The sequence below is a fragment of the Elaeis guineensis genome, chromosome 4 (assembly GCF_000442705.2).
Source record: "Elaeis guineensis isolate ETL-2024a chromosome 4, EG11, whole genome shotgun sequence".
Classification (NCBI taxonomy): domain Eukaryota; kingdom Viridiplantae; phylum Streptophyta; class Magnoliopsida; order Arecales; family Arecaceae; genus Elaeis; species Elaeis guineensis.
Genome location: NC_025996.2, coordinates 68,114,244 through 68,138,402, shown reverse-complemented (window position 1 = coordinate 68,138,402; position 24,159 = coordinate 68,114,244).

Here is a 24,159-nt window from a genome sequence, read left to right as displayed (position 1 = left end):
TATACTTATAGTTAACGCCATCTCTACATCTTGTGTGATCTACGGCACTCACTATTTGCTCATTTACATTCACATATGCATCAACATGCAAGTGATATAGACTGTCAATTAATAGATCACATGCAATCAATTTATTTTAAAAATAAATCGAACATAAGTTTTTATTAAAATTGAAATCAAATTCATCCTGTGCTAGTACAGATATGAAAATTAAATTTTGACTAGCTACAGGTAGATAATAATAGTCTTTCAAAACTAATCTAAATTCTGACGATAATCGAAGAGGATAGATTTCAATGGCTTCAGCAGTACTCTTGCTCCATTGCTGATCTGAAGGATCATCTCACCATTTCTTAATCCTTTACTTTCTATTAGACCTTGCATAAAAGTACATATATGAGCACTTGAACCAGATCTAATACCCAACTAGAAGTAGAGGAAATCATTAAGTTAGATTCAATAACGAGCAAACTAGACATACCTTCTGAAGGTTTATCATCCTTTTTAGTCTTCAAATTTTTTAGGTATTGTGGATAATTCTTCTTTAAATGGCCACCAATATAATAGTGAAAATATTTTTCTTTAACTGCAACCCTCTTTGAAGCATCCTTTTTTAGCTTGTTCTCCTTCTTCTGCTTCTTTACAGACTTATTCTTCTTCTTCTAAGTAGACTTTTCTTAGAGGAAGATGCCTGATGCATAGTCGTTGATAGCACCAAAAATAACTCTACTCACTACGTAGGTAGGATGAGTCGAGATCGTATCCTCAGGGACCTTGGGCTAAGTTGAGATTATAAAATAAAAGAAAGAAGCATTGTTTTGATTTAGAAAATAAATTATCTTAAAATTGATGTAATTAGAAAATAAAGAGCTTGGGAGTTTTGAATTAATTTTGCACTAGTAGAGTTGTATCTCTTTTCTTTTAATTAAATAGATATGATTAATCTTAGAAAAAATATCTATCTTTTCTCGGCATGCCTCGTACCCGTAGATCATGGTGCATCTCCGGAAAGTACTAGATAAACAACTCTTCTTTCCTCAGCACGCTCCATACCCATAGATCATGATGCATCTCCAGAAAGTAAAAGTTATTTCTAATATTAATCTAACAGGAAAGCATAAATAAAAGCATATGAAAGAGAGCAAATAAAAAACTCATGATGATTTAAATAAAAAGCATAATCTTTATTGCATATAAAGAAATACAAGAAAGTTTAGAATAATAATCCACTCTATGTCGTTACAAAATTTCTTCTCCAATTCTGAGACTGCTAGCCTAGCTGCTCATGGAGTAGTCCCTTTCTCTTCCTCTATGCAAGGCTCTAGAAGAATTTCTGGACTCCCCCTCCAATGGGAGTACAAAAGCCTTTTTATAGGTGTTAGGAGGGAAGAGTTTTACATGATTTTCTGATGTGAGACTAAAGAAAATACTAAGGACTAAAAGATGAATGGATGAGATGGAAAGATCACAAGCAGATAAAGAAAATATAAATTCTTCCTCTTGAAGTATTTTCAAGTATTAAATTTTTTCTTTTAATTTTAAGATCCCTCTGTTCGCCATTGTCCATCTTACCAAACTCCCCGCGAACCCGCGCGCCCGCCTTGCCGCGCCCGCATGTCCGCCCACGCGCCCGCTCGCGTGCGCTGCAGCTCGCCCGCATGCTTGCTCGCCCACGCACCCGTGAGCCCACTGTCGTGCGAACCCGCCTTGCCAATTACAAAAAGAAATTTTTATTTCTTTAAAATGACTTCTATATCCTCTTTGGGTTTCTTGCATAGTATCTTCATTTTCTATAATACCATATGCATCCTTCTTTTATTTAAATTTTGTTTTAAGTCCAATTTTCTTCAAACTTGAGTCTTTTTGATCTACGAATCAGACTCTTTGTATCGACGATCACTTTTCCTGTAAAATATAAAAAGAAGCATCAAATTCTTAATAAATAAAATAAATTAAATATAATTTTTTTATTTTAAATGATTTAAATTAAGTATTTATCACACCTCCCAACTTGAATTTTGCTCGTCTTCGAGTAAAATAGATATATCAGCATTGTGTACCGACTCGGTCTTGAATAAAAAGTTAGGTTAGGCATCCCAAAAGGTAGATGATATCTGGTCAGACCATTAAAGAGATACTTCATTGGATTATCAATTTGACCCAATTAGTGGCTGAGTATTAACTAAAAAAATTTCAAGAGCTTTTCTTTCACCAACTCTCCACTTTACTCTTTAAATCCTCTAACTTAATGTGAGAGAGGTTTATTATCTTCTTGCAATTTAGTCTCCTTATTATCCATTATTTTTTTAACATTGCCTATCTTTTTATGCGAACCACAATACTTACTTAGGCAAAGGAGCCCGGTTACTCAGTAGGAAACCAATATTTTTTTTTTAAAAAAAAAATTTAAGAAAAATTTTTGCGTACCTCGATCTTTCCACCCAATCTCTCATGAAGCAGATTTTTTATTGAGATCAGTAAGAAGAGGGTTGTAGAATCACTCCTAAAATTTGATCTAGTCTAAACCCTACTATTCATTGGGTTTTCTTAATAATTTATTCCTCAGTATTTCTAAAATTATCTTGATCGTTAATCATTCATTAATTAGGATGCCTAATTGACTCTTAATCAAAATAAAATTCGGATACACAAAACTAATTATTTCTGACCATACTCGAGGATTTGATTAATTTCCTCTCCCCCCAACTTAATCTACATTGTCCTCAATGGAGTAGGAAAGCAAAGAAAATAAAAGGAGAGAGTGCACCTGGGATAATTTTGCTTCAGAAGTTGAAGATAGCTTCATTGATTAATAGGCTCTTGTTCTAAATTTCTGTAGCTGCAGTAAAGTAAAAAAAATATGAAATCGTTGGGTTACCTCCCAATAAGCGCTAAGTTTAATGTCTTCAGCCAGACACTAAAAGAGTGTCTATCCTATTCCTGCTCGAATCTTAACATGAGTGTCGATCCCTCTTTGAGAAATAATATGTCCTAATATAATTTCTTTCCGCACCATGAAATGGCTCTTTTCCCAACTTAGGACAAGATTTGTCTCCATACACCATTTAAGAACTTTGGAAAGATTATGGAGACAATCCTCAAAGGTGGTTCCAAACACAGAAAAATCATCCATAAAAACTTTAAGACATTTATCCACCATATCTGAAAGAATGGCCAGTATGCACAGTTGAAATATAGCAGGTGCATTGCAGAGCCCGAATGGCATACGTCGAAAAGCGAAGGTGCCATAGGGGTAGGTGAAGGTAGTCTTTTCTTGGTCATCCAAAAATACAGATACTTGATTGTACCCTGAATAACCATCAAGAAAACAGAAAAAACTTTATCCTGCTAATCGTTCTAAGATTTGGTCGATGAAGGGCAATGGAAAATGATCCTTCCTAGTAATGGCATTTAGTTTTCTATAATCTATGTATACTTGCCATCCAGATGATATGCGAGTGGAAAGCAGTTCACCTTCTTCTTTCTCAACCACAGTAATACCTGATTTCTTAGGTACTACTTGAGTGGGACTGATCCATTTACTATCGGATATGGGGTAGATGATTCCAGCATCTAACCACTTTACCACCTCTTTCTTTACTACTTCACGCATGTTTGGGTTCAATCTTCTCTGCATATCTTGATGGGGTTTGGCATTTGCCTCAAAATGAATATGGTGCATGCAAATAGAGGGGTCAATTCCTTTTAAATCGGCAATAGAACAATCGATAGTCTCTTTGTGTTCCTTCAGAATACCAACCAATTGTGCTTTCTGATTAGGGGTCAAGTCTGATGCAATGATTGCCGGGAGAGTGTCATTGGGTCCTAGAAATACATACTTGAGCGTAGCATGAAGGGATTTCAATTCTAACGTAGGTGGTGATTCTAAAGATGGGACTATTGGTGTACTGGCTAATGTGGACAATGGCTCATACTTGATTGTCCATGGAGGAGTGGTTTTATCGTGTGGTGTATCCAACAAGGTGTTAACTTCTTTTATATATTCCTTAAAGTCATACACTCCAAAGTGAGCCAAGCAAGTATCTAAGGGGTCTGGTGCTAGAATTGTGGGTGTTGCATCTTCTATAATGTCTTCTAGTGTATCTACTTCGAAGCAACTATCCATTGATGGTCCTTGGGAAGCACCAAACACATTCAGTCTCAGTTTCTTATTCTCAAACGATACATCCATGACTCCTGTCCTACAATTAATGCATCCATTTACCGTAGCTAGGAAGGGTCATCCTAAGATAATGGAAATTTATCTTGGGTTGCCACTTAGTTCCATGTCGAGAATCAAAAAATCAACTGGAAAGTAAAACTCGTCTACCTTGACCAAGACATTCTCAAGCATTCCACGTGGTTCCTTAATTGATCTGTCGGCTAATTGCAGTGTGACTGATGTGGGTTTCAGTTCTCTGAATCCAAAAAGTTCATACACCGAACTAAGTAAAAGATTCACACTTGCCCCTAAGTCCAGAAGAGCTTTTTCAATGTGATAATTTTCTATAACACAGGAAATGATGGGGGCTCCTAGGTCCTTAAGCTTTGGAGTGGCATGCTGGAAGACAAACTAGCCTGTTCAGTGAGGCATACTTTCTTTAGGATTTGTGATCTAGATTTACGTTTTTGGATGCACAAATTCTTCAAAAATTTTGCATAAGCAGGGACCTGTTTGATTGCATCTAGAAGGGGAAGATTAATTTGGACTTACTTAAACAATTCCAACATCTCGTCAAGTCTTCCTCCCTTCTTATCTGCAGGAATAGGGGCTTTCAGGGCATCCAAAAATAAGACTTTAGGCAAGTAAGATGATTCCGATGCAGTTGGTTCATTCTCTATTTTCAAGTCCTCCTTGTTCTTGGGTGATTTGGCTTCGGTTAGAGGTTTAGGATTGGTCTCATTGGTTTTACTAGTGTGTTCAATGACCTTCCCACTTCTCAGAGTCATGATTGATTTGGCATGTTCAGAAAAAGCTTCTGGGGTATTAGAGCTCTCAATCACAAATTGCCCTCTTGGGTTGCTCTTGGATTGGCTAGGTAATTTTCTTCCTCTCCTACTGAATGCAGTCGCTAGTTGACCTATTTGAGTCTCTAGCTTAGCAATGGATTGTGTGTGGGAGTTAAGGGTCTGAGTGTTGACTTCTAATCGTTCTAGTGCTTTCAGAATTTTTTTCTCAAAGGCTGAGCTGTGACCAGTAGTAGACGGTTAAGGAGCATTTTGAAATTGATGGTATGGTCCATTCCTATATGTAGGGTCCTGATATTGAGGTCGAGGTGTGGCAGGGCCAACCACTGGTTGTGGTCTCCAAGAAAAATTTGGATGGTTTCTCCAGTCGGGATTATAAGTGTTTGAATAAGGATCGTTTTCTGGTCTGCGAGCTTGTTGGACTTGAGCTTGCTGAACCTGCTCGTGCACAAACTCAGAAAATTAAGGTGCGGCTAGGCATTACCACTAACAAAATGGTTCGAACTTGCACACAATGCATAAACTTCTTGGATTGGGTTAGATGGAATCGAGGATTGTCCAGTATTTAGAAGATGGTCTAATTTTTGGGACAGTTCATCTACCTTACTGTGGATATCCATGACATTTCCAATCTGATAAATTTAACTTCTTTTTTGTTGAAGCATGGGTTGTTCTCTAGGGGTGGCAGACATATGATGTAAAAAATTCTCACTAAGTATTTTAAAGAGCTGCCAGGCTTCATCCTTACTCTTTAGCATAAATGTCCCACCACATGATGCATCAACCATTTGTCGGTGTTTCTCCGATAGACCATCATAAAAATACTGACAAAGTTGCCATTTAGGGACAGCATGGTGTGGATATTTACGAATGAGGTCTCTTAACCTTTTCCATATCTCATGAAAAAGTTCACCCTCCAATTGGGAAAAACTAGTGATAGCTTTTCTAATTTGATTTATTTTTCTAATTGGAAAGTATTTCTTGAGAAATTCTCTCTGAAGATGTTCCCAAGTTGAAATGGTTATATAGTCTAAGGAGTTTAACTAATGCTTGGCTTTGTCCTTAAGTGAGAAAGGGAACAGTTTCAACCTAAGGACATCATCGGAGAAGTTTTGAATTTTTACTGTGGAACAAATTTTAAGAAATTCATCCAAGTATTTGTATAGGTCCTCGTTACTAAGTCCATAGAATGATAGCAATATTTGAATAATGCTAGACTTAATCTCATATTGGGTAGCTTCTACTGGAGGTGCTTGAATGCATGGAGAGTAGGTATACGAGGATGGAGTGAAATATTCTCTCAATGAGCATGGAGGATTAGCCTCACCAGGTGCAGCCATGTTTCTAACTCAGAAAGTCCTAAGAGTCTTTTCTAATTCTTCGTCTAATAGTTGCAAGTCGGATTTTAGTGATCGTCGACCTAACATGCAACTAAAAGGTCTATGTAGGACTATCTAGTCTATTAAGGATTATTATTATTATTATTTTAAGAGGAGAGGAGAAGAGAGAAAAGAGTTCTAAAGAAGAGATCCTAAGAAGTCCTAAAACTAATAGAAGAATTAGTTGTGGTTAGATTTTAATTACAATCAAGTTAGCATGCAGTAGACTCTCTATCCTAAAGTTACCCTAGTTCTAGACAGCTCCTAACTGTAGTTAGCCTTCAAGCCCTCCAAGTCAGAGCTTGACCAACCAACTGGCCAGATAAGTGTAAGGTCGGTGGGAGTCTTCCCATTGCTTTTCTTAGATATCAATTAAATTGGCCAGATCAGCGAACAGAACTAATTAAAAACCACCTTCTTTCGAGCCCAGTCGTCCCGCAAACCACTTGCCTAGATACCAGCTAGCTGACCAAGTCTAACCTGGTTCAACTCTTAGGGTCACTTGTCCTAATGAGCACGAAATCCTTAGGGGTCAACGTCTAATTAATTTTAGATTAAGGTCTAGGTTATGCAAATGCAAGGGAGTGATTTGTGGGTCAAGAAAGGGTGATCAAATCCCCACCTTATCTTAGTTAATGGGTTGCGCCCTTAAAGTTAATTATGGAGATGCAATGCAAAGAAACAAGGTGTCCAATCAAGTTAGAAATTTTTATATTTAAGGTTACACTATTTTAGTTAAGTATTATGAAATATCAGTGGCCTTCTTTTTTTTTTTTTAATTCAACAATATCAAGATCCCCGACAATGGTGCCAAAATTTGATGCATAATCGTTGATAGCACCAAAAATAACTCTACTCACTACGTAGGTAGGATGAGTTGAGATCATATCCTCAGAGACCTTGGGCTAAGTTGAGATTGTAAAATAAAAGAAAGAAGTATTATTTTGATTTAAAAAATAAATTATCTTAAAATTGATGTAATTAGAAAATAAAGAGCTCGAGAGTTTTGAATTAATTTTGCACTAGTAGAGTTGTATCTCTTTTCTTTTAATTAAATAGATACGATTAATCTTAGAAAAAATACCTATCTTTCCTCGACACGCTCTGTACCCGTAGATCACAGTGCATCTCCGAAAAGTACTAGGTAAATAACTCTTCTTTCTTCGGCACGTCCCGTACCCGTAGATCACGGTGCATCTCTGGAAAGTAAAAGTTGTTCCTAATATTAATCTAACAGGAAAGCATAAATAAAAATATATGAAAGAGAGAAAATAAAGAACTCATGACGATTTAAATAAAAGGCATAATCTTTATTGCATATAAAGAAACACAAAAAAGTTTAGAACAATAACCCACTCTATGTCGTTACAAAATTTCTTCTCCAATCCCGAGACTGCTAGCCTAGCTGCTCATGGAGTAGTCCCTTTCTCTTCCTCTATGCAAGGTTCTAGAAGAATTTCTGGGCTCCCCCTCCAATGGGAGTACAAAAGCCTTTTTATAGGTGTTAGGAGGGAGGAGTTTTATAGGATTTTTCGATGTGGGACTAAAGAAAATACTAAGGACTAAAAGATGAATGGATGAGATGGAAAGATCACAAGCAGATAAAGAAAATATAAATTCTTCCTCTTGAAGTATTTTCAAGTATTAAATTTTTTCCTTTAATTTTAAGATCCCTCTGTTTGCCACTGTGTCCGCCTTGCCAAACTCCCCGCGAACCCATGCACCCACCTTACCGCGCCCGTGCGTCCGCCCGCACGCCCGCTCGCCCGCGCGTCCGCCCGCACCCCCGCTCGCCCGTGCGCCCGCTGCCGCACGAACCCGCCTTGTCGATTACAAAAAGAAACTTTTGTTTCTTTAAAATGACTTCTATATCCTCTTTGGGTTCTTTGCATAGTATCTTCATTTTCTATAATACCATATGCATCCTTCTTTTATTTAAATTTTATTTTAAGTCCAATTTTTTTCAAACTTGAGTCTTTTTGATCTATGAATCGAACTTTTTGTATCGACGATCACCTTTTCTGTAAAACATAAAAAGAAGTATCAAATTCTTAATAAATAAAATAAATTAAATATAATTTTCTACCTTAAATGACTTAAATTAAGTGTTTATCAATGCCTACTCTACAGTAAGAACAGAGCCCCTTGAATTCTTCAAGGTCTCCTCTGTTGTAACCAACATGTTGAGCAATTTGGATAGAGTGCAGTCCAGCTTGTTCATATGGTAATTATAATAAATTGACTATATGAATTAGTAAGAAATTACAGGATCAAATCTATCTGCAATTCCTTCTGCATAGTCATGCCGAGCTTTTCAAGCTCTTCTAGGTCCTTAATCATTATCAAACAATGATCATGGATCGACTGCCTTTTGCGTATTTTAGAGTTGAAGAGTCTCTTAAATACTTCAAAATATGCAATGTAGCTCTGCTCACCATACAACTCTTGTAGGTGAGTAATCATAATCCTGGCAGTTGGTATATGCTCATGCTAGCTTTGCAATTTATTAGTCATCGAAGCTAGTATATAACACTTCATCCGATTGTCATCATCCGTCCATTCATCCAGTGCTGCCCTCTGATCAGCACTAGGATGGCTTGACAAAGTTGGGGGTCCTGATCAAGTACATATCTTATTTTTTCTAAAATCAAGATAATCTTGAGATTTCTGAGTCAGTCCTTGAAATTAATATCGATCAAGCGATTGGACTTTAGGATATGGGCTAAAAGATTTGAAACTGACATGGTTAAATTGCGAGAATAGAGATTTAAGTTAGATATTTATACTTAATTTTATATTTATTTTAAAAACTTTAAGAAATAAATAGACTCCTACTATTTTCTTAAAACTCTCACACTCTTTGAGTAGAAAAATGAAAATCCTAATACGACAAGAATTTTTAGTAGGTACTGCAGTCCCATCGGTATATGCACACCTCACCTGACATATATTGATGATATGCATGTCAATGAGTGGATAACTTTTGTCTAATATTTCTCCAAGCATGTTGCAGCAATTCGATCTCTAAGTCATATGGGCTCACCTTACAAATATTGGCCACACTCCTTAGTTAAGTCAGACCTACCATTCAAATACAAGTGTGAAGTCCTCATTGAGTCCCTCACCTGATAGATATTGGGTACAACCCCATCTTCACCCTGCAGCAACCTTTTGCTAATAGAGTGGTTGCATATTTTCGATACAACTGAACCATTGTAATCAGTTGAGAATCATCAATATCAGTAGCATACCCGCATATCTACAATGATGGAAGACTGCAAGACTTAATATGTGCGAGGAGATTTTAATTTAGGTCTCATCTAATTAGTCATTATAATGATCAATCTAATTAGCATGAGCTAAACCAAATCACCAAGCAACCTTATTCAAGACACAATCTATCAAATTGGCTAGGTAAGTGGAGATCGATGGGAGGCTCTCCCTTGAAGGAGCAAGGGTCTTAATTAAGTAATCATCTTTCAAGTACTTGCCTTAGACACCAATTGGTCAATTAGTTTCAAATAGGTTAGCTTAAGTGATTCAGGCTCAAGCCACTTAACCAAATCAAGTCTTTGGGTTAATCGATTTGACATATGGCTGTCAATTGATTCGACCAACTACAACTATTGATTTGATCTTGAGCTCTCTTGATATAATCCTAATCAACTCTTGACTCGATTTGATTAACCGCTCATCTCGATTGGGTTCTATTATGTTCTAATCAAAAACTCTAGGTGTAATCAAATTACAAGACCTAATTTGATCTCTACAAGATCTAATTTAATCTTCACATGATCAATCCCTCATGCATAAACATAAATTTTAGATCTAAATTTTAAATTTTAGATCTAAATTAATTGCATGAAATAACATGTTATGATCTCAAAACTATTTTTCAAATCTAAACAAACATTCACATATCTCATACATGGATAAAAATCAGATCTGACATGAAAATTTTTTTCGAAATCATTCAACATCGATATAGGATAATCTTTCCAACATAAGGGGTAAACCTTATGCCAGGATAATCTTGTTGTGATCCAGGTGGTGTGCCCAAGGCCCAGGGGACCAAGGCTAAGGCCAAGGTCCATCATTCATGAGGGCTTCATGGAGGCTCTAGGGCTAGTTGGGCCCTAGGTTGAAAGGCTATGGGCCTTTCAGGTTCTTGAGGTCTAGGTTATGTGGGCCTCAAAGGACCAACTCTTTATGGGCCAGGTCTAGGCCCAGGATATGTGAGATTAAGTTGAGTCATGGGTGTACATGGGCTTGGGTTAACCTAATCTCCCATAGAGTTGGTCAAGGGAGTTTTGGGTTTGGGTCACTTGACCCTGTGTTTATATATACATGTACTATGTATAGGTTTGATTAAGCCAAGAAAATACAGAACTATTTCTCCCAAATCTCTCTCTCTCTTCTCCCTCTCTCTCCAGCCATTCTCCACACCCCAGGAGCAAGAAACCCTAGGGTTTTTTGCCGCCAGGTCCATAAAAGGAAAGAAAAGCAAGGAGGCGCTAGCCCCTTCCCCCTTGCAGCCGCCAGCCATTTTCTTCCCTCCCTCTCTTGCAGCCACCCAAGCATCAGGTCCAAGACCTGAAATCTCTTGAGAAGAGGTTGATACAAGTCTCTCTTAGATCTGGAGTTGATCTGAGGTCGTTTGAGGTACGGGAGAGATCTCCATCAACAGATCTACAAGAAAGGCTGCAGCAGGACAGATCTGTGAGGTCTATCTTCATCTACCTTCTTCCCTATCTAAAATACCCTGATTTGAGATCTATAAATTGGAGGACCTCAGTCTAGGTCTGATCTAGTTGGGTATCAGATCTTAAATTTTTTAGAGGTGATTTCAGAGGCGTTCTTCATTTGGAACGAAAGGCTGACAAAGAAGACAGCAACCAAGCTAATTTCGTAAAAGGCCTTTGATCGAGTCCAGAAGTCTCCAGATCTATTTGTTGCTGGTTTTGCTACACCCAAGGTCCGTAGGAGGAGCCAGAATCATGCTCCAATAGTTGGTATCAGAGCCACAGTGGTGAGGAAGTGGTTCCAAGTGCGAGAAGTTGAAGATCCCAAGTGCTGAAAATTTTCAGCAAGGTACCATCAAGGTATATTCTACACTTCTTGATTTTATATTGCTTGTTTGGCTTGGATCCAGTCATGGGCAGCAATATGAAGGTCGATGTCGAGAAGTTTGATGGCAAGGAGAATTTTTTCATGTGGAAAATCTGGATGGAGGATCTTCTGGTGCAAGCAGATCTGGATTAGGCTTTGGATGAGAAGCCTGAGGAAATGACAGATAGACAGTGGGCATCGTTGGAGAAGAAAGCATGCTCGGTGATCAGAGGATGTTTGGCGGATGCGGCATTGTATTCGGTGCTGGAAGAAAAGACCTCGAAGGGCCTTTGGTCGAAGTTGCACACCATGTATATGGGGAAGAATATGTGCAACAAGCTGATGCTGAAGAAGAGGTTGTACAGTCTTCGGATGCAGGAGGGATCTGATGTGATTGGCCACATTCAGAGGTTTGACCAGTTGTGCACGAAGTTGATGAATATCGAGGTGAAGCTGGATGAGGAGGACAAGTCCCTGTTGCTTTTGTGTTCGCTGCCAGGATCATATGACTCTTTGGTGACTACACTGCTCTACGGCAAGGAGACTCTGGAATATGAGGACATGGTCTCGGTGCTGAGGTCTAATGAGCAAAGAAAAAAGTTGAACAGAGATCAGGCTCCCCAAGAGGGTTTGACAGTTGGGGAGAGGATAGGTAGAGGTAGAGGCAGAAGCAAGTCCAGGGGGCGGTCCAAGTCCAGAAAGGGAAAGAAAGAGATGAAATGCTTCAAGTGCAACGAGTTCGGGCACTTCAAGCGAGAGTGTCCACTATGGAAGAGCAAGAAGGAAGAAAGAAGTGGCTCAGAATCAGTGAGTGCAGTTGCTGGGCAGCAGGTGGAGGATGATCTACTTGTGGTATCAGATGGTCACAGGCATTACACAGAGGAGTGGACACTAGACTCTGTTTGCTCACATCACTACACACCACACAGGTCTTGGTTTGCGACATACACCAAGACAGATGAGGGATCAGTGACTCTAGGCGATAATCATCCTTGCAAGGTGGCTGGGATAGGGACAGTCAGGGTGAGGATATTTGATGAGATTGTGAGGACATTGACAAATGTAAAGCACATCCCAGAGCTGAAAAAGAATCTGGTATCACTTGGCTACTTGGAGTGCAGTGAATACAGCTTCAGCAATAGGGCTAGAAGCGGAGTATTGAACATCTCCAATGGAGCTATGGTAGTGATGAGAGGCAGGAGGTTGGACAATAACCTCTATCGCATGGAGGGATCTATGGTGACTGGAGAGTCTGATGCAGCAGCTGCAGCACAGGACCAGCAGGGGGCTTACAGGATGTGGCACTACCACCTAGGCCACATGGGTGACAAGGGGCTAAGGGAGTTGAGCAGAAGAGGACTCATATCTGATCTGGAGGATGGTGCTACAGGGGAGATCTGTGAGCCTTGCCAGATGGAAAAGCAGAGGAGAGTTCAGTTTAACATCAGTACAGCCCGCAGTGCAGCCCCTCTGGAGTTAGTACACATGGATGTGTGGGGACCAGCCCCAGTTTCAGCTAGGAATGGGGTCAGGTACTTCATGACCCTGATTGATGATTTCTCAAGGAAACTCTAGATTTACTTCATGAGAGAGAAGTCAGAGGTCTTCACCAAGTTTAAGATCTGGAGAGCTGAGGTGGAGAAGGAGCAGGGGAGGAGCGTGAAGTATCTGCGATCAGACAATGGTGGAGAGTACACCAGCAGAGAGTTTCAGGACTACTATGAGGAGTGTGGGATCAGGAGACACTTCTCAGTTAAGGAGACTCCACAGTAGAATGGGGTGGTCGAGAGGATGAACAGAACACTTCTGGAAAAGGCACGATGCATAAGGCTGCAGGCAGGGCTTCCAAAGGAGTTCTGGGTTGACACAGTTGACGTAGAGGATTACTTGATCAATCGATCACCTCACATCAGGTTGGATGGTAGGCTTCCAGAGGAGGTGTGGTATGGGAGGACAGTTGGGCTGGGACATCTACGGATATTTGGGTGCATGGCCTATGTGCACATTGGAGCTAGTGAGCGGAGCAAGCTAGACGCCAGATCATGCAAGATGGTGTTTCTAGGCTATCCACGAGGAGTTAAGGGATATAGGCTATGGGATCCCTTGGAAAAGAAGGTTATCATTAGTCGAGATGTGACTTTTGATGAGGAGTCAGTCCTACGGAGGCGAGCAGGCATGGAGGAGCAGCAGGAGCAGGAGGAGGTCCAGCAGGGTGCTGCTGGACAGCTTACCTCTTTGATTTTGCTTCTTGCAGGTACTACGGGAGGATATGACATTCAGGTGGAGCACCTACCTAAGGTGTCTCCACAGGTAGAGAGGACTCGGATGGATGATCGAGGTGGAGAGGTCCAGCAGGAGCGAGCTGGATCGAGGACTGATATCGGTGTTGCCCTACACAAGCCCAAGAGGACCATCAGGCAACCGAACCGATATGGCTTCGAGGAGATGCTGTCATATGCCCTGGTGATAGCGAATGGAGACTCATATACATATCAAAAGGCTGTTGAGAGTCAGGACAAAGAGCGGTGGGTCCAGGCGATGTCCGAGGAGATGCAGTCTCTCCACCAGAACCAGACGTGACGATTAGTGTAGTTGCCACAGGGGAAGAGGCCCATTGGCTGCAAATGGGTCTACAGTCGCAAGGAAGGGCCTTCAGAGCAGGGAGGTATCAGATTCAAGGCAAGGTTAGTGGCCAAGGGATACTCCCAGAAGGAAGACATCGACTTCAGCGAGGTCTTCTCTCTCGTCGTCAGACATACTTTCATCAGTGTTGCTGAGCATTGTAGCAGCACAGGATTTAAAGCTAGAGCAGATGGATGTCAAGACGGCATTCCTCCATGGAATTTTGGAGGAGAGGATTTACATGGAGCAGCGACCCGATTTCAGGGATCCAAGATCAGAGGGAAATGTTTGTTTGTTGCAGAAGTCGCTGTACGGGCTGAAGCAGTCACCGAGGCAATGGTACAAACGGTTCGACTCCTATGTGCGCAGCATTGGACTTTCCAGGTGTGAGTTTGATCTCTGTGTTTACGTTCAATCTCTTGAGGATGGTTCTAGGGTGTTCTTACTCTTGTATGTGGATGACATGCTTAAAGCATGCAAGAGTAGGAAGATTGTGCAGGATCTAAAGGCATCCTTATCTCGGGAGTTTGAGATGAAGGATTTGGGCCCTGCAAGGAAGATCCTAGGCATGGAGATTTTCAGAGACCGAGCCAGGAGGTGCTTCATCTATCTTAGGGGGGCTACATACAGAAGGTCTTAGAGAGGTTCGGGATGAAGGGAGCAAAGCCGGCGGAGCTGCCACTTGCTGGTCACTTCAGACTCTCGAAGACCATGGCACCACAGACTGAGGTGGATGCTCAGGAGATGGAGAAGGTCTCTTATGCTTCAGGAGTTGGGAGCCTGATGTATGCGATGGTCTATTGTAGGCCAGACATCGCTCATGCAGTGAGTCAGGTTAGCAGGTTCATGGCGCAGCCTGACAGGGAGCACTGGAGAGCTCTGAAGTGGATATTCAGATACTTGGCGGGTTCAGTTGGAGTTGGCATCTGTTACGGACAGCGAGGAGATGCAGTGGGATACTCTGACATGTCCAGAGAGGCTCAGGGGCTGATTGGCGGTTATGTAGATGCAGACTTCGATGGAGATGTGGATACCCGGAGGTCTACGACAGGCTTCATCTTTAGCCTGTATGGAGATCCTATTTCTTGGAGATCGTGTCTGCAGCCTATCATGGCCCTATCCACTACAAAGGTGGAGTACATCGGGCTGACAGAAGCAGCTAAGGAGGCACTTTGGCTGAAGGATTTGTTGACGAAGATGGGCCTTACTCAGGAGGCCATTAGAGTGCACTGTGACAGCCAGAGTGTACTTCTATTAGCACAGAACTCAGTCTATCATGCAAGGACAAAGCACATCAACATTCGGTATCATCGGATCAGGGAGCTTGTGGAGGATGGTGAGGTGGAGCTGGTAAAGGTACACACCAAGGAGAACCCAGCTGATGCACTTACGAAGGTACTTCCACGGGACAGCTTTCAAAGATATGTTGAGCTGATTCGGCTGATGGACAGAGTGGAGCTGGTTGAGGCCTTGAGACACCAAGGTGGAGATTGTTGTGATCCAGGTGGTGTGCCCAAGGCCCAGGGGACCAAGGCTAAGGCCAAGGTCCATCATTCATGAGGGCTTCATGGAGGCTCTAGGGCTAGTTGGGCCCTAGGTTGAAAGGCTGTGGACCTTTCGAGTTCTTGAGGTCTAGGTTATGTGGGCCTCAAGGGACCAACTCTTTATGGGCCAGGTCTGAGCTCAGGATAGGTGAGATTAGGTCGAGTCATGGGTGTACATGGGTTTGGGTTAACCTAATCTCCCATAGAGTTGGTCAAGGGAGTTTTGGGTTTGGGTCACTTGACCCTGTGTTTATATATACATGTACTGTGTATAGGTTTGATTAAGCCAAAAAAATACAGAACTCTTTCTCTCAAGTCTCTCTCTCTCTTCTCCCTCTCTCTCCAGCCATTCTCCACACCCCAGGAGTAAGAAACCCTAGGGTTTCTTGCCGCCAGGTCCATAAAAGGAAAGAAAAGCAAGGAGGCACTAGCCCCTTCCCCCTTGCAGCCGCCAGCCATTTTCTTCCCTTCCTCTCTTGCAGCCACCCAAGCATCAGGTCCAAGACCTGAAATCTCTTGAGAAGAGGTTGATACAAGTTTCTTTCAGATCTGGAGTTGATCTGAGGTCGTTTGAGGCAGGGGAGAGATCTCCATCAACAGATCTACAAGAAAGGTTGCAGCAGGACAGATCTGCGAGGTTTGTCTTCATCTACTTTCTTTTCTATCTAGAATATCCCAATTTGAAATCTATGAATTGGAGGACCTCGGTCTAGGTCTGATCTGGTTGAGTACCAGATCTTGGATTTTTTAGAGATGATTTCAGAGACGTTCTTCATCTGAAATGAAAGGCTGACAAAGAAGATAGCAACCAGGCTGATTTCGTAAAGAGCCTTTGATCAAGTCCAGAAGTCTCCAGATCTATTCGTTGCTGGTTCTGCTGCACTCAAGATCCATGGGAGGAGATGGGATCGTGCTCCAACAAATCTTATATCATACTGATGTCGGACTATTAATCTTATTAATTTTAGATTTGATTAGAAATTAGATCACATCTTATTCTCATACTTATGAACCTGTGGCTCTAATACCATTATTGGATTTAGGTGTTTTATGCATGCAGATTTCAAAATATTTTCGTAATAGATAGTGGAAGACTAGATTAAAATACTTTTAATCTACATATACATAGATCTAATCTAAATACCTACAGATCTAGTTCATATGATAAAAATAAAATAAGCATGCATCTGATTTTAAAATGAAAATAATCTAATAATCGAATCACCTACCCGTAGCACTAATTTTCTTCTTCAAGTTCTGGATCCATAAATGTCTGCAGGTTTCGATGAAACCGCACATGCGTCCGACCTCTATGGATAACCACATGGGGCTGATATAGATCAGAAGCATCCAAGATCATCGAGGTGCTAGTTTTCTTTTAGATCTCGCTCCTTTGATTTAGATCTGATCTTCTTCTTTGACTCTTTGTAAGATCAGATGAAGAAGATCTGAAGAGAAAACTATGTGCGAACACCTTTTGCACAGGATTGGAGGAAGAAAATAGGCAATGGATGAGAGAACTCCTTTCTCCCTTTTCTTTTTTTCTCTCTCTCTCTAATTTTTCTCTCTCTTTGAGAGAACTCCTTTCGCATAGGATTGGAGGAAGAAAAGAGTGGGACGCCAAAAGCAGATGGGGTGCGAAAGAGAAGTGGTGCTAGAATTATTTCTACATGGGAAATATTTTATGTGAAAAACTTGTTTCTTCTCACTTCTATGCCTACTAAATAGAGGTGTCTAACAACCTCTAACCACCTCAGATAAGATCATCCTAACTTTAAATCAAATTCAAAACTTGATAAGGATAAAGCCTTATCCGAAGGAGAGAGAAGACAAAGGAAGAGGGGAACCCACCTTTGGCGCCTCTCTTTTCTTTTTACACACACCAAAGAATGGGGTGTGCATCCCACCTTTCTAGCATGAGAGAGGAGAGAGACTCTCAGTAAATTAGGGACTCTAGCATCTTAATCCAATTTGGCTCATATTGGCTTCAATTCGAATCCAATTCAAATCTGGTTCGAGCCAAATTTGAGCTAGATTCAATCCTAATCTAATTAGGATTCAAATCTAAAACTCAAATACCCGACTAGGTCAAGTCTAATCAAATTAAATTAGATTTAATTCAATTAAGACTTGAACCTCAATTTGATTTCATCAAATTGCATTGTAATAATTGCAATTAGGTCCTCCTTGCTAACTATTAGTAGATCCTCTACTCGTAACTTTTACAAATTGATTCAAATTATCAATCATATTGATAATTTAATTACGATCCAACCGTTTAATCTAATCAAATATCTATTATGTGTGACCCCATTGATTTTCTTCTATCTAGTAGTGAGGCATGCCATGATCTCCATCATAGTATCATCGAAATACCTTTTAATGGGTTGGAACAATTTTTACTCATATCCATGAAAGATCATCGATCTAGAATGATCCTAGTGAGTTCTCACAATTCACTAGTGACATCTAACAGTATGTAGTAGCAATTCAACAGAACAGAATAAATAGAACCCCTAGGTGTAGTTACCGTATGATTTAGTTTTTCTATCATGAGTCCCGACAAGATGAAGATTATAAAAAATTTGTGAAACCCCAACATCTGTCATATACAATATTCAATTAGTTCGAGTTTAAATCATGAAACTCATGAAAACTTCTTTCCATCAATCACCTTGCTGTGGCCACAGACTTAAGGGCTCAGCTTCTCAAATCTCATAAGACTACTCCTTATCTACTAAGATCGATAGATCCCATCTAGGTGCACATCCTACTTCTATCATAAACCTACTATAGCCAACATACACTACCAGGATCCAAATGGCTAAGAGATTATGTTTATGTATAGTCAAACTATAGTAACAATACTGTGAGTAGTTAAGGCACCGCAGGTCAAAAAATCATTCACACTACTACAGCATCAAGAAGATCACTGATAAGTGAGTAGACATCTATGTGATCTCTCGTATGGTCACACTCGATATCAATATTCTCCAACAATCATCCACACTCTTGCTCAGTGTCCCCACACTTTAGATTTGAGATTTGTCTACTTTGAAGGAAGCAATCCGTGCACTGACCTAACTGAATCAATCATTATCTCCATGATGATCCATCAATCGAGAGTAATTTAGGAATTAATCACACATGTCTCAAATTCTCATTTTTTGAGAATATGTATCTTTAAGTTATTAATTTTTTGGACGATTCAAGAACACACCATACAAGAATAGAAATAAAATTATCTATTTTATTGATAAATCAATATTTTAAGTTTAAATTTATAATCTTAAAAAATTATAATGTATCTACCATATTGACTTCTAGGGCATATATCTAATAGTTTCTATGATTATTTGAATAAAATTAGTCAAGTTGGTGAATATATCTAATTAAAATTCATAAGGAGTTTTTTTTAAAAATAGGTCTAATTAAAGTTTGATTGAGCACATGGCGTGTTATGTTTATAGCTTTTGTCCAACAATATTTTGGCAAATTACTTTCATAAAGCATGGTCCATGCTAGTTCTTATAAAATTTTATTCTTTCTTTTTACTATCCCATTTTGTTGAGGTATCCTAGGAGCTAAAAAATTATGATCAATACCATTTTTAGGGCAAAAATTCTCAAAATTATGATTTTCAAATTTACTACAATGATCACTTCTTATTTTTAAAACATTATAACTATTTTTTGTTGTTATTTTTTTGAAGAGTTTTATAAATGATTCGAAAGCTTCATCTTTATGAGTAAGAAATAAAATCTATGTATATCAAGAAAAATCATCAATTATTATAAATACAAAATGCTTACCATCAAGACTAGTTATCTTGATAGGTCTAAACAAATCTATATAAAGAAGTTCTAAATGCCTAATAGTTGAAACTAGATTTTTTAGATTTGAATAAAAAACAAATATGCTTTCCTAACTGACATGCATTATAAATTTTATTCTTTTCAAAATTGATATTGGATAAGCCTCTAACCAAATATCTTTTAATTAATCTAGCAATAGAATCCATACTTATATATCCTAACCCACTATACCAAATCCAACTAGTTTTATTTACTTTAGTATTTATAGTAACTAAACATTCAATGTTATTCTTGCTAAGATCATCATGATCTACCAAGTATATATTTCTATGCCTTTTTCTTATGAACTTAATTCCATTATCATTGAAATTAGTTACTATACAATGAAATGATTTAAATGAAATATTAAAATTTTTATCATATAATTGATTAACACTAAGAAGATTATGCATTATACCATCAACAAATAATATATTTTTAATATAAGTGGTAGGAGTAATCTAGATATTATCGAGATCAATGATTTTTTCTTTGCCATTATCGTCAATTATAACAACTCCACCATCTTTTGCCTTAAGAGAGATAAACTAAGATCTATCTCCTATCACATGCCTTGAATATCTATTGTTAAGATATCATTTTCTTGTTAATCCATGGGATGCCAAGCACATCTCTGCAAAAAGAGTATCAAGTCTTTTTAGGTATCTAAGCTAACTTGGATCCTTTAGGATTGGCTTGGATGGTCTGTTTTAGAATCTATATCTACTTAATCTTTGTATTTCTTGATTTAATATTCTTGAATTTATTTAAATTATAGTCAATAGCTTTATGATTAGATTTATTGCATCTGAAACAAATAATTGAATGCATTTTAGGTGCGGATTTTGTAAAAGCATTCTTTAGAAGGCTTTGCGTACTAGATGTATTAAATCTTAATCCAACTTTATCAAAAATTATTTTTTATTTTTTCAAAAGTATTTGAAGATTTTAAGAAATTAAAGCAAATTTGTCTACTATATATTTTAATTTATCAACTTTCTTTTGTGCATAAATTAGCTTTTTCTTCTTTTGTTTTTTTCTCTTTATTAGAGGTGGAGTCTTCATCATTACTCCAAGTAGCCATCATTACATTCTTTCTAAATTTTTTTGAGCCTTTTTTGAGTAAAGGGCAATCAAATCTATAATGAATAGGCTTCTTACACTCATAGTAGATAGGTGATTGCTCCTTATCTTTCTTCTTTTTATTTTCTCTTTCCTTACTTCCTTCCCCTCTTGTAAATTCTTTCTTCTCACGAACCTCTTAAATCTCCGAGTGATCATTACATTTCATCATCATTTTTTTGGATTTTCAGTTGATTCACTTTTCAGCTCTTCCATGGTAGATGACCTCAATGCAATTGTCTTCTTCTTCTTTACTTTTTCTTTTATATTTTGGTTCATACTCAACTCATGAGTTATCAGAGAGCTTGTGAGTTCTTTTAAGGTTAATTTTTTAGATCTTTTGCCTCTTGAATTGTAGTCACTTTGGCCTTCTAATTTTTTGATAATGATCTAAAAATTTTATATACCAATTCACTATGAGTATAGTCTTTACCAAGACTTTTCAAACCATTAATAATATCAGTGAATTTAGTGAACATATTAGTAACACTTTCACTAGAGTCCACTTTAAATAATTCATAATTATATACCAAGATATTTATCTTGGATTCTTTAACTTGATTAGTTTTTTTATGGGTAACTTCAAGTCAATCCCAGATTTTTTTAGCAGACATGCACGTAGATATTTTATTGAATTCAATAGCATCTAAAGTATAATATAAGACATTCATAACTTTAACATTTATTTGTATAAATCTTTTATCTTGTTCATCCCAATTCTTTTCAGGTTTGAAAATAGATTCGCCATTTATTATAATAATAGGTGTGTGAGGATCTTTAATTATGACATTCTACATATCATAATCTTATCCTTGAATAAAAATTTTTACATATTCTTTTCAGTAGGTGTAGTTTGTGCCATTAAAAAGTAGAGGTCTATTGGTTGATTGACCTTCAACCAATGATGTACCAATAGATGCTGTCATTTATCTTTAACTCTTGATTGTTAGATCAATTGGGTTGAGTATCTATTCTGATACCACTTATTTCTCAAAGATAGCAACCTAAGAGAGGGGGTGAATTAGATTTTATAATATTTAAAATTTTAAGCTAAAAGCAAGGTGTGTGCCCAAAGCAATTTAAATTATGTAAGTGATAAGATATACAAGTGATGTAAAGTAACAGTGGAAATAAAAAGGAAGAGGCAATAAATTGAATTATAAACATAATAACTTTATAGTGGTTCTGTGCTAAACTCAGTACCTACATCTAATCTCCAAACAATCTGCTTGAGAATTCAATTATAATCTCTCAAAGATTATAGTCTAATTATTTTTTCAGATTCACAATCTAATCTAATTTATTTTCACTGAATCAGTAACTACAATCTTACAACTAATTATTTTTTTCTGGGTTGACAATCAACCCACGGTTATTTTTTTTCGAGCTTACAATTAATCCTGATTATTTTTTTCGGAGATACCAATCAAAACCAATACACTATTCAATTTACAAGACTTGAACTAACTCCAAGTTTCTATATCCAAGAAACTTATAACAAATAAAGAAAGGAATTCAACAAATGAAGTTTAAAATAATAAAACTCTTTTAATGCTGAAGAAGTCATGATAGCTAAGAATTTAATTCTTGGACTTCTTTCTTGAAAGCTTTGAGAAGTTGAGGTAGGCCTTAATGCTTCTTCTCAATGATTGCTGGCTAAAATTCACTCACACTTTCTCTTTTTTATTCCAACTTTAATGTAGAAAGGATAGGATTTATGACTCTTAACTTTCTTCCTTTTCTCTTGAGGTTTCCTTACACTTTTCACTTGAATGAATACTCAATAAGTTTAGATGTTCAAAGACTCTTAGTTCTCTCCATCAATTCTTTATACATATTAGCTCAAAAACACCTTCAATTAATACTCTAGCCATTTGAATCAAGAAAATAGCCTTTTGAAATTAATTTGCCTTGATTCTACATTTTTAAAAACTAGCCGTTATTTTGTCTGTAATCATTGAGTCAGCTCACCTTAGTACTAAGTCAGTTAACTTGAAAGTTGAGTCGGTTGAATAGCAAGTGCTAAAAATCCAGCATTCTACCTTTCTCTACTGGCTTGAGATTGGGTCAGCTCAAATCCTATCTTGGTCAACATACTTGATAGCTGAGTTGGCTCATCGATCTTCTTGGTCGACTTAGAATAAATATTGATTTTTACTATTTTCTGTGTCCATCTTCCTCTGAGACTAAGTCAGCTCTTCTCTTTACTGAGCCGGCTAAGCTCTAGATTGAGCCAACTAAGCTGATCACTAGGTTGACTCAGAGAATTATTGTGTATTTTAAGGGCTTCTATCTTTCTCGTACTTTGAGATTGGGTCAGCTCGCTTCAGATCGAGTCAGCTCAGAAGCATGGCAATCGTGCCACAAGAGTTTCAACAGCATTTTTTGAATCAAAATATTTCTAGCGAGACTTGCTTTCATAAACATATTTTGAGCTTGTTTAGAAGTGCATCTAGGTTAGATTAAACTCTTTAATTCTTACATTTAATTTGCTTCCAAATTGAGGATTTTAAGTGAGAAAAACTAATTTTTCATGAGAGCAAGATCTTGAAATTTTTTTAACTTAGAGTTTCTTTTACCTTTGAATATTTCTTGAGGATATGGCTTCTGAATGTTTTTGAGTGATATGACAAGGCAGATGAGTAGGGTTATTATGTATTTAAGGAGACCTATAGCCATCATTACTAAACATAATCTTATACTCAAACTCTTTTGATATCATCAAAATCAATTCTAGGACCAGCAAATATCATCTCAATCAAATGGGATTTGGTAAGACTAAGAAGAACACTCAAATGAGCTAACTTCAGCTATTTGGGAAAGCCAAGAAGAATACTTAAGTGGGATAACTTCAACAACTATTGTTTCCAATCTTAGGTAATGGAATTCTACGATGCAATAAAACATTTAAAAAGTCTGGGAACCACAGAATAGGGTGTCCAAAAATCTGAGAACTATGGAATATGAAATATTTTTTAAAAATATTTTTTAAAATAAAATAATATCAAAAGTATTGGGGGAAATTTTGCATGGGCTGAATTTGCGAAAAGGCCTAGAGCCTAAAATGACTATATCTGACAGGCAACTGGAGCCTTCGCTGACTCAAGGTCGGCCACTGCTTTCTCTACTGACCAACAGTCGGTTATTGTCTTCCACTGATTAGTCTTTCGAGACTGTCTAACTAGAGCCTTGCTCATCGACGGTGATTCAACAACCCCCACAAGTCATCACTGAAGACTCCTCATTGGCCGACCATTCATGTACTACAGAGCAGATCTTGGCGATGGCACAAGGCGACCGACCCCTAGTCATCGCCGACCATTCCTCACCTTCACAATGCTCAAGTTGGCAACTCCATTCAAAACATGACACCTACCAGACAACAGCTGTCACTAGACCAATAAGGCAACCACAATCGCTACATCCCGAAAATATCAAGTAACAATCTCATGCCCAACACAATCACATCCTGATCATGTGGATCGCACCAACCAACTTCCAACTGAAGCTCCAACTCTCTGCTATAAAAGAGATCAAAAGAGGACCCCCAAAAAAGGTACA